This window comes from Meriones unguiculatus (assembly GCF_030254825.1).
Source record: "Meriones unguiculatus strain TT.TT164.6M chromosome Y unlocalized genomic scaffold, Bangor_MerUng_6.1 ChrY_unordered_Scaffold_23, whole genome shotgun sequence".
NCBI classification, from domain to species: Eukaryota; Metazoa; Chordata; class Mammalia; order Rodentia; family Muridae; genus Meriones; species Meriones unguiculatus.
The window spans coordinates 31,477,466-31,489,246 of NW_026843709.1; the positions used below are offsets into that span (position 1 = coordinate 31,477,466).

The window sequence follows — 11,781 nt, forward strand, 5'->3', positions numbered from 1 at the left end:
ATCAAAACAACCCGGATGTTTCACCTTACACCCATCAGAATGGCTAAGATCAAGAACTCAAGAGACAACACATGCTGGAGAGGTTGTGGAGAAAGAGCAACCCTCCTCCACTGCTGGTGGGAATGTAATCTTGTACATCTACACAATGGAGTATTACTCAGCAATAATAAAAAAAGAAAATTATGAAATTTACAGGTAAAAGGTCATCCTGAGTGAGCTATCCCAGAAGCAGAGGGATGAACCTGGTATATACTCACTCATATAGACATATAATATAGGATAAACCCACTAAAATATGTACACCTAAAGAAACTAATCAAGAGGGAGGACTCTTGCTAAAATGCTCAATTCCTATCCAGAAAGGCAAAGAGGCTGGACATCAGAAGAAGGAGAAAAGAGAAAACAAGTCAGGAGTCTGACACAGAGGACCTCTGAAAAGCTCTGCTCTTCAGACTATCAATGTAGATCCTGAGACTTATGGGCAACCTTTGGGCAGAGTGCAGGGAATCTTAGGAAAGAAGTGGAAAACAGTGAGATCTGGAGAGGACAGGAACTCCACAAGGAGAGCAACAGAACCAAAAAATCTGAGCACAGGGGTCTTTCCTGAGACTGATACTCCAACCAAGGACTATGCATGGAGATAACCTAAGACCCCTGCACAGATGTAGCCCATGGCAGTTCAGTATCCAAGTGGGTTTCATTGTGATAGGAACAGGAACTATCTCTGACATGAACTGATTGGCCTGCTCTTTAATTACCTCCCCCTGATGGGGAAGCAGCATTACAGGGCACAGAAGAAGACAATGCAGCCACACCTGATGAAACCTAATAGACTAGGATCAGAAGGAAGGAAAGAAGTCCTCCTTTATCAGTGGACTTGGGGAGGGGCATGCATACAGAGGGTGGAGGAAGGAAGTGATTGGGATAGGAGGAGGAAGGAAACCACAGGGGTAATACAAACTGAATAAAGTGTAATTAATAAAGAAAAATAAAATAAATAAAAAAGAAAAATGGCCATCTTATGAAAAGCAATCTACATATTTAATGCAATTCCCATCAAATTACCAACAGGATTTTTTACAGAACTTGAAAGAAAAAAATCTCAACTTCATATGGAAAAAAGAAAGAAAGAAAATAAATAGAATTTCTAAAATACTCCATACCAGTAAAAGATCTCCTGGAGGGAAGCTATACTATCGAACAACTGTAATAAACACTGCATGGTACTGGCATAAAAACAAAATGGTTGATCAATGGAACTGAACAAATGACCCAGAAACAAACACACTTATGGATGCCTGATTTTTGACAAAGATTCAAAAATCATACAACGGAAAAAAAGATAGCATCTTCAACAAATGGTGCTGGTCTAACTGGATGTCTACATGTAGAAAAATGCAAATATATCCATAATTATCACCTCCACAAAACTAAAGTCCAAGTGAATCAAAGACCTCAACATAAAAAGAGATATATTAAATTGGTTTGAAGAAAAAGTGGGAAAGAGCCTTTAATTCATTGGCACAGGAGAAAACTTCCTGAACAGAACAGCAACAGCATAGGTTCTAAGAGCAACAATCAGTAAATGGGACCTCATGAAACTGAAAAGCTTCTGTAAAGCAAAGGACAAAAGAAACAAATATCTATAGATTGAGACTCTTCAAAAACCCTTTATATGACAGAGGCTAATATCCAGTATATGTAAAGAACTAAGGAAGTTGAAAAGCAACAAAATGAATGGCAAAGAAACACTGAAAGAAATGTGCAACATCATTCGCCATCAGGGAAATGCAAATCAAAACATCCCTGATATTTCACCTTACAACTATGTAAGATTACACCTTAAGAGAATGGCCAAGATCAAAAACTCAAGAGACAGCACATGCTACAGAGATTGTGGAGAAAATGGAAATTTTCTCCCTGCTGGCAGGAATGTAAACTTGTACAATAACTCAGGAAATCAATATGGCACTTACTGAGACAACTAGAAATGATGCTTCATCAATATCCAGCTATATGACTCCTAGGCATATATCCAAAAGAAGCTCAAGTACACAATAAGGACATTTACCCAACCACATTTGTAGCAGCTTTATTTCTAATAACTAGACAATTGAAACAACCCAGATGCCCTTCCCCAAGTGAAAATAAATACAGAAATTGTGGTACATCTACACAATGGAATATAACTCAAAAATAAAAAATGGAAGTTATAAAATTTGCAGATCAATTGTGGGAACGAGAAAGGATCATCCTGAGTGTCCTATCCCAGAAGCAGAAAGACACACACAGCATATACTCACTCATATACTTGTAATATAGTATAAATCTACTAAAATCTGTACACCAAAAAAAAAAAAAAAAAAAAAAAAAAAACTAATCAAGAGGGAGGAGTCTGGCTAAAATGCTTAATCCCCACCCCAAAAGGCAAAAAGGATGGACATCAGAAGTAGCAGAAAACATGGTACAACTGCCACAGAGGGACTCTGAAAGGCTCTGCCCTGCAGACTATCAATGCAGATGCTGAAACGTATGGCCAACTCCTGGGCAGAGTGCATGGAATCTAATGAAAGAAGTGGAAACTAGTAAGATCTGGAGAGGCCAGGAGCTCCACAAGGAGATCAAAAAAACCAAATTCTGAGCACAGGGATCTTTCCTGAAACTCATATTCCAACCAAGTACCATATAAGGAGAAAACCTAGAACCCCTGTACAGATGTAGCCCATGGCAGTTCAGTGTCCATGTGGGTTCCATAATAATGGGAACAGGGACTGCCTCTGAAATGAGCTGATTGGGCTATTCTTTAATCACCTCACCCTGATGTGGGAGCAGCCTTACTAGGTCAAGAAAAAGGAAATACAGCCACTCCTGATGAGATCTGATAGACAAGGATCAGAAGGAAGGAGAGGAAGCCCTCCCTTTTCAGTGGACTTGTGGAGGACATGCGTGGAGGATGGGGATGGAAGGTGGGCTTGGCAGCATGTGGGGTTTTATGGGGGAAAACAAAGTGAATAAAGTGTAATTAATAAAAATTAAAATAAAAATATTAAAAACATAATTCGTTTTGGAATTTTATTATGGGGGGTGTGCTTCGAGCTTCATATGCCAATGAAAGTGACCAGATAGAATGCTATCTCTGTCTCTCGGTCTCTGTCACTTTATATCTTTGTTTCTGATGGCCTCGGTCTCTATTTCTGAATATGTCTCTCTAGATCTCTCTGTCTGTCTCTTTCAGTCTCCTCTCTGGCTTTGCTTGTGGTTCAGTATGAAAAGCTCTCAGTTTTGGTGAAGGACTACAACAAGGTGACTGCAAGCTGACTTAACATCATGGATGGTCTCTTTAAAAATACAAGCAACGTCACAATTAAACAATTTTTCTTCAAAAATTTGCCTTGTTCAGGGAGTATTTTTACAGAAAACAAGTCACTGACTGAGGACATATCTGTGCATTTAACAATTAATAATTGAATCTCTGGTAATGTGAAACTCAGAATTCAAGTACATGTACTTTATTAATGACCATTTGAAAGAAATATGTGGTGCTCACTTAGGCAGCAAATATAATAAAATTGGAACAATACAGAGAAAATTAGCATGACCCCTGCTTAAGGATGACATGAAAATTCGTGTAGCATTCCATATTTTTGTTGGAGAAATTAAAGAAAAAACTAAGAAGAAATTGTGGAGAGAAAAACTGAGGGAAGAACACAGGAACTACAGAGGTATGCATAGCCAATTATACTACAAGAGATGGAAGAAAGAATCTTAGGTGTGGAAGATAAAATGGAAGAAATCAAAGTAACTTTAAAAGAAAATGTTAAATATAAAAATTTCCTGACACAGACCATCCAAAAAATTCAAGAAAAAATAAATTGACAAAGCCTAAGAATAAGAGGATTAGAGGGAAAAAAAGATTTCCTCCTCCAAGGCCTATTTTAACAAAAATATTTTGTTAAAATATTTTTAACAAAATCATTGAAGAAAATTTCTCCAACTTAAAGGAGAGGCCAATAAGAATATAAGAGGTCTACAGAACATCCAATAAATTAGTCCAGAAAAGAAAACCTTCACAGAACCTAATAATCAAAAGAGTAAATTCACAAAAAGAAAAGAAAAAAAAATACTAAAAGATGCAAAAGAAAAAGGCCAAGTAACATAATGGCAAACCCATTACACCTGACTTCTCAACAGAGACTATGAAAACCAGAAAGGCCTAGACGAATATCATGCAAGCCTTAAGAGAACAGAGATGTCAGTCCATGCTACTATACCCAGCAAAACTCTCCATCCTCATAGATAGAGAAAACAAGATATTCAATGACAGGAACAAATTTCAACAATACCTACAAACAAATCCAGTGTTAGAGAATATACTAGAAGAAAAAATATAATACAACCCAAGAAAACTAGCTACTTTCAAGAAAACACTGGACAAAATTAACTTTTCAAGAGTTAAGCAAAAACCAAACAAGCACACAAACTTATTACCACAGCCAACATCAAAATTGAAGGATCTAACAGACACTGGTCATTAGTCTCTCTCAATAGCAGTGGACTCAGACTAACAGAATGGATGCATAAACAAGACCTAGAAATTGTTGCATAGAGAAACACATTTAAGTCACAAAGATAAATATTACCTGAGTGTAAAGGGCTGGCTTTCCAAGCAAATGGACCCAAATAAGCAAGCAGGAGTAGCCGTTCTAATAGCTGAGAAAATAGACTTTTAACAAAAATTAATAAAAAAGAGATAGGCAAGGACACTTCATACTCATCAAGGGAAAATTCCAACATCACCAAGAAGAAATCACAATTCAGAACATCTATGCCCCAAATACAAGGGCACCCACAAATGTAAAAGAAACACTGATAAAACTTAAACCACACATATATCCCCAAACATTAATAGTGGGAGACCTCAACACCTCACCATCAAGAAAACACAGGTCAACAAAAGAGATCTTAAGCAATGAAACAATGTCTCTTACAGAGGTCGTGAATCAAATGGACCTAACAGATATTTAGAGAACAATAGACCCAATGACAGAAGAATTTGCCTTTAACTCAGCATCTCATGGAACATTCTCCAAAATAGACCATATAGTTGGTCACAATGCAAGCATCAACAGATACAAAAAGATTGAAATAATCCCTTGTATCTTATCTGACCACCATGGAATAAAGTTGGACCTCAACATCAACAAAAATAGCAAAAAACCTACACACACATGGAAACTGAACAACTTGCTACCAAATGACAGCTGGGTCTGGGAAGAAATCAAGAAATTAAAGTCTTCCTAGCATTCAATGAATATGAAGGCACAACATATCCAAACTTATGGGAAACAATGAAGGCAGTCCTAAGAGGAAAGTTCATAGTGCCAAGTGCCTTTAAGAAGTAATTTGAGACATCTCATTCAAACAAATTAATGGCTGATCTCCAAACCCTAGAAAAAAAAAAAAAGCAGAAACACCAAAAAGGAGCAGATGGCCGGAAATTACCAAACACATCATTGAAATCAATAAATTAGAAACAAATAAAACAATTCAAAGAATCAATGAAACCAAAAGCTGGTTCTTTGAGGAAATGAAAAAGACAAACAAACCCTTATCCAAACTAACTAAAAGGCAGAGAGACACCATCCAAATAAACAAAATCAGAACTGAAAAAGGGGGACATGATATCAGACACCGAGGAAATCCAAACAATCTTTAGGACTTAATTCAAAAGTCTATTTCACAAAAGTTGAAAATCTAAAAGAAATGGACAATTTTCTTGATCGATTCCACTTATCAAAGCTGAATCAAGACCAGGTAAATCAATTAAATAGTCCTATATACCCCAAAGAAGTAGAAGTGGTCATCAAAATTTTCCATGCAAAATGGCCTAGGACTAGATAGATTCAGCACAGAATTCTACCAGACCTTCAAAGAAGAGCTAACTCCAGTTCTCTTCAGAGAAATCTACAAAATAGAAACAGAAGGAACACTACCAAACTCATTCTGTGAAGCCATAGTCACCTTGGTATCTAAACCTGACAAAGACTCAACAAGAAAAGAGAATTTCAGGCCAAGTGCCATTGTGATCATTGATGTAAAAATACAAAAAAAAAAATTTGCAAAACAAATACAAGAACATATCAAAGATATCATACACCATAACCAAGTAGACTTCATCCCAAGTCTGCAGGGGTTGTTCAATATGAGGAAATTCATCAATGTGATCCACCATATTAACAAATTGAAAAAAAAAAAAAAACACATGATAATCTCCTCAGATGCTGAAAAAGCATTTGACAAAATCCCATATACAATATACAGCAATCCTATAGCCATCATCAAACTAAACATAGAGAAACTTAAGGTAATCCCACTGAAATCAGGGACAAGGCATGGCTGCCCACTCATTCCATATCTCTTCAACATAGTTCTAGATGTCCTTGCTAGAGCAATTTAAAAATTTAAGGAGATTAACGGGATACTGAAAAGGAAGAAGTCAAAGTATTGCTATTTTCTGATGGAATTATAGTATGTTGAGTGACCCCAAAAATTCTACCAGCAAAGTGGCAGGATAAAATATTAACTAAAAAAAAAAATCAGTAGCCCTTCTATATAGAAAAGACAAAGGGATGAGAAAGAAATTAGGGAAACAACACAATTCACAAAGCCACAAAATACATAAAGTACCTTGGTGTAATCATACCAAGCAAGTCAGTCTTCTAAGTAAAAAACTTCAGGTCTCTGAAGAAAGAGTGAGAAGAAGATATCGGAAGATGGAAAGATCTCCCATGCTCATGGCTTTAGATGTTTAATATTGTAAAAATGGCCAACTAACCAATAGTAATCTAAAATTCAATGCAATTCCCATCAAATAACCAACACAAATCTTTACAGAAAAAAATGAAAGAAAAGTTATAAACTTCATATGGAAAAACAAGAAGCCCAGAATTAATAAAACAATGCTCTACAAAAAAAGATCTTCTGGAGGTATCTCCATCCCTGATCTTAAGCTGCACTTTAGAGTGACAGCAATAAAAACTGTGTGGTACTTTCATAGAAACAGAAAGGTGGATCACTGCAATCCAATAGATGACCCAGAAATAAACCAACACACTATGGACACCTGAGCTTTGACAAAGATTCCAAAACCACACAATAGAAAATGACAGCATCTTCAATAAATGGTGCTGGTGTAACTGGATGTCTACATGTAGAAAAATGCAGAGATCCACTATTTGCACAAAACTAATGTCCATGTGGATCAAAGACATCACAATATAGCCTGACACATTAAATCAGTTGGAAGGAAAAGCCTTGTACTCATTGGCACAGGAGACAATTTCCTCAAAGAATACCAACAGCACAGGCAAAAATCAGTAAATGGGACCACATGAAACTGAAAAGCTTTCTGAAAGCAAAGGGCACATTCATCAAAACAAAACAAATGCCTACATATTGGGAAAGAATCTTCCCTCCACCCTTTATCTGACAGAGGGCTAATATTCAGTATATATAAAGAAGTAAGGAAGTTGAGAAAGCACCAAATCAAGTAATCCAATTAAAATATGGAGAACAGAGCTAAACAGAGAATTCTTGATAGAGGAATATCAAAAGGCAGAGAAACACTGAAAGAAATGTGCAGTGTTATTAGCTATTAGGAAATTGCAAATGAAAGGAACCTGAGATTTCACCTTACCCCTATCAGAATGGCCAAAATAAAAAACTCAAGTGACAACACATGCTGGAGTGGTTGTGGACAAAGGGTAACTCTCTCCACTGCTGGAGGGAATATAACGTGTACAACCACTCTGGAAATCAATCTGGTGCTTTTTAAGACAACTAGGAATACCACTATAACACAACCTAGGCATATATCAAAATGGGACTCAAGTACACAATAAAGATATTTGCTCAGACATATTTGTAGCAGTTTATTTGTAATAGCCAGATCTGGAATCAATCCAAATGCCCCTCAACTGAGAATGGATACAGAAATTGTGATATATCTGAACAATGGAATATTACTCAACCATATAAAAAACAAAACAAAACAACAAAACAAGAAAATCATGAAATTTGCAGATAAATGGTGGAAACTAGAAAGGATCATCCTAAGTGAGCTATCCTAGAAGCAGAAAGACACACAAGGTATATACTCACTCATATATACATATATTGTAGAATAAACCTAATAAAATCTCTAGACCTACACAAGAAAAGCAACAGAACCAAAAAATTGGAGCACAAGGTTCATTCCTGAGGTTACTACAAATAAGTAACACTCATGAAGATGTAGCCCATGGCAGTTAAGTGTCCAAGTGGATTCTATAGAATTGGGAATAGGGACTGCCTCTGACATGAACTGGTTAGAATGATCTTTGATCACCTTCCCCTGAGGCAGAAGCAGCCTTACCAGACCACAGAAGATGATAATGGAGCCACTCCTATTGAGATCTGATAGATTAGGTTTAGAAGGAAAGAGAGGAAGATGTCCCCTCTCAGTGAATTTGAGGAGTAGCATGCACGAAGATTGGCATAGAAAGGTGGGATTGGGAGGGGAGGAGTGAGGAGTTTATGGGGGGAGGCAAAGTGAATAAAGTGTAATTAATAAAAATTAAAATAAACCCCAAACTTAAAATTTTCTGGTCGCTTAGATTTTCAATTAAAGGCTTTGAGTTAAAATGATACTGATATGAAATATACATATATATTTGAACAAGTTGGTGAGGATACATGCCTTTATTTCCAACACAAAGTAAACCCAGATACACTAAATCAGTTAAAAGAAAAAGTGGGGAAGAGCCTTGAACTTATTGGCACAGGAGACAACTTCCTGAACAGGCTCTAAGAGCAACAATCAATAAATGGGACCTCATTAAACTGAAAAGCTTCTGTAAAGCAAAGGACACCATCATCAAAACAATACGACTGCCTACAGAGTGGGAAAGTATCTTCACCAACCCTTTTTCTGGCAGAGGGCTAATATCCAGGATATATAAAGAATGAAAGAACACAAAAAGCAGCAAAGCAAGTAATCCAATTAAAAAATGGGAACAGAGCTAAAGAGAGAACTTTTTGTCCAGGAATATCAAATGGCAGAGAAACACTTAAATAAATGCTCAATATCATTAGCCATTAGGGAAATGCAAATCAAAATGAGTCTGAGATTCCACCTTACACCCATCAGAGTGGCCAAGTTGAAAAACTGTCTCTTGAGAGGCTGTGGAGAAAGGGAAACCCTCCTCCACTGCTGATGGGAATGTAAACTTGTATAACCACTTTGAAAATCAATCTGGTGCTTTCTCAGACAACCAGGAATAATGCTTCCTCAAGATCCAGCCATACCACTCCTAGGCATATATCCAAAAGAGGTTGAAGTACACAAAAAGGACATTTGGCCAACCACATTTGTAGCAGCTTTATTTGTAATAGCCAGAAGCTGGAAAGGGCCCAGATGCCCCTCAACTGAAAAATGGATTAAGAAATTGTGGTACATCTACACAGTGGAATATTACTCAGCAATAAAAAATAAGGAAATCATGAAATTTTAAGGTAATGGTGGGAACTGGAAAGATCATCGAGAGTGAGCACTCCCAGAAGCAGAAATACACAGAGTATATACTCACTCATAAAGACATATAATAAAGAATGAATCTACTAAAATCTGTACACCTAAAGAAACTAATTAAGAGGGAGTACCCTGACTAAAATGCTCAACCCCTGTCTCAAAATGCAAAGAGGATGGATATCAGAAGTAGCAGAAAACAGAAAATGAGTTAGGAACCTGCCACAGATGGCCTCTGAAAGTCTCTGCCCTACAGACTATCAAATCAGAAGCTGAAACTTTTAGCCAACTGCTGGGCAGAGTGCATGGACTCTAATGAAAGAAATGGGAAATAGTAAGATCTGGAGAGGCCAGGAACTCCACAAGGAGAGCAAATGAACCAGAAAATTTGAACACAGGCATCTTCCAAGAAACTCATACTCCAACCAAGTACCATGCATGGAGATAACCTAGAACCCCTGCAAAAATGTAGCCCATGGCAGTTTAGTGTCTAAGTGGGTTACATAGTAATGGGAAGAGGGACTGCCTCTGACATAATCTAATTGGCCTGCTCTATGATCACCTCCCACTGAAGGGGGAGCATCCTTACCAGACCACACAAGATGACAATGCAGCCACTCCTGATGAGATCTGATAGACTAAGATTAGAAGGAAGGAGAGGAGGACCTCTCCTATCAGTAAACTTGGGGAGGGGCATGCTTGAAGAATGGGGAGGAAGGGTGGGATCAGAGGGGAGGTGGGAGGGGCTTAAGGGGGGATACAAAGTGAATAAATTGCAATTAATAAAAAACAACAATTAAAAAAAAAGAAATATGTAGATCTCTGAGTTCAGGATTAATCTTATTTACATAATAAAAGCCAGGATGGCAACTCCTGCTGTTTAGCCATATGCAGAGATACTCTAAGATTCAAAATGACAAAGTTTTCCTAAGGTTACCATGAAAATTCTTTTTTCTTAATGATAGATATTATGTCCTTACTGATATAAAGGTGGGATTCACATAATTTTTAGGTTTACATATTGAAAGATAATGTCACACTGATGTGGAAACTGCCATATGCTTTTAAACATGAAATATTTTCATGTAGGAATAAAGTTCATTATCCCTATGTAAAAAAGATACAAGGTGCTTAAAAATGGCAAAGTACATGCCAACCTAGTTTAGTCTTAAAAATTCAAAAATTATATTCATATGTTTAAAAATCAAAACTGTCCATCCCATCTCAAAAAGATGGCAAGCCAGAGAGTAGCCAAAACCAATATAAAAATACAGGTTCAAAATGCCTAGGATATAATTAACACTAAGGGTAACAGAGTTTATATGCTAATGCTAACAGAGTTTATATAAAGTTCAGGTATAAAGGCATAACTGTCCAGTCTGTATAAAAAAGGGGAAAGCCAAAAAATAGCCAATATCAATCTAAAGTCCAGGTACAAGGGTATGCTTAAATGCTGAAGGTAAGAGGGAGTTAATATTAAGTGTGGCTATAAAGGCATAACTACCCATTCTATATAAAAATGGGATAAGACAAATAGCTTCAATATATATAAAAATATAAACCTCAAAATAGGTACAATTATGGTATGCTTATATTCTGAATTTTAAAAGGAGTTTATATAAAGTTTATTTAAAACATGTGTTTTCTATCGATCCAGGCCGCTTGCAAGAGCCCAACAGGCATGCAAGAGCCCAAAAGGATATTTTGATCTATCCTTGTCTGATTTCAACATGATAATGATTGTATGTACAATAAAAATGGTAACTTATATTGCTAATCTCTTTACATGGAAACTCTAAAACTGAATGAGACATAAAAATGTGCCTTCAGCCAAAATGTGAACAATACCTGGCCAATAAATCCTTGGCTATAATATCTTTAAAATGTATTCTGTTAACCTTTTAATTGATATATATTAAATTGGCTTACAGTTTAGTTTCATCCTACACAACTCTTACATTCATAATTTTATAATTCTATAATGCTTGTAAAAAATTACATGTTTGCAGAACAAAAGAGCTGGACACCAGAGATACTGGATCAAACCTAACAGAATCATTCTTCAGCATGATGAGACATTTACACATTTATTCCAGCATCTTGCATGATCCAGCATTCTGCCTATTCTTGCCTCAACTGCTTCAATTACTGTTTCTCATCAAAGCCTGCTCCGAAAAGAACTTTGAAGAAAGCTACTAATCTTAATAGGTTCAGCA

General features: G+C 36.7%; 1 non-coding gene across 1 annotated transcript; it reads left to right on the top strand.

Moving 5' to 3' along the window:
- The first annotated feature begins 3,539 nt into the window (after positions 1-3,539).
- On the top strand, positions 3,540-3,646 carry LOC132651625 (U6 spliceosomal RNA). Its single transcript, XR_009589210.1, has one exon. It is a non-coding gene; the product is annotated as a U6 spliceosomal RNA (small nuclear RNA).
- The last annotated feature ends 8,135 nt before the right edge of the window (positions 3,647-11,781 follow it).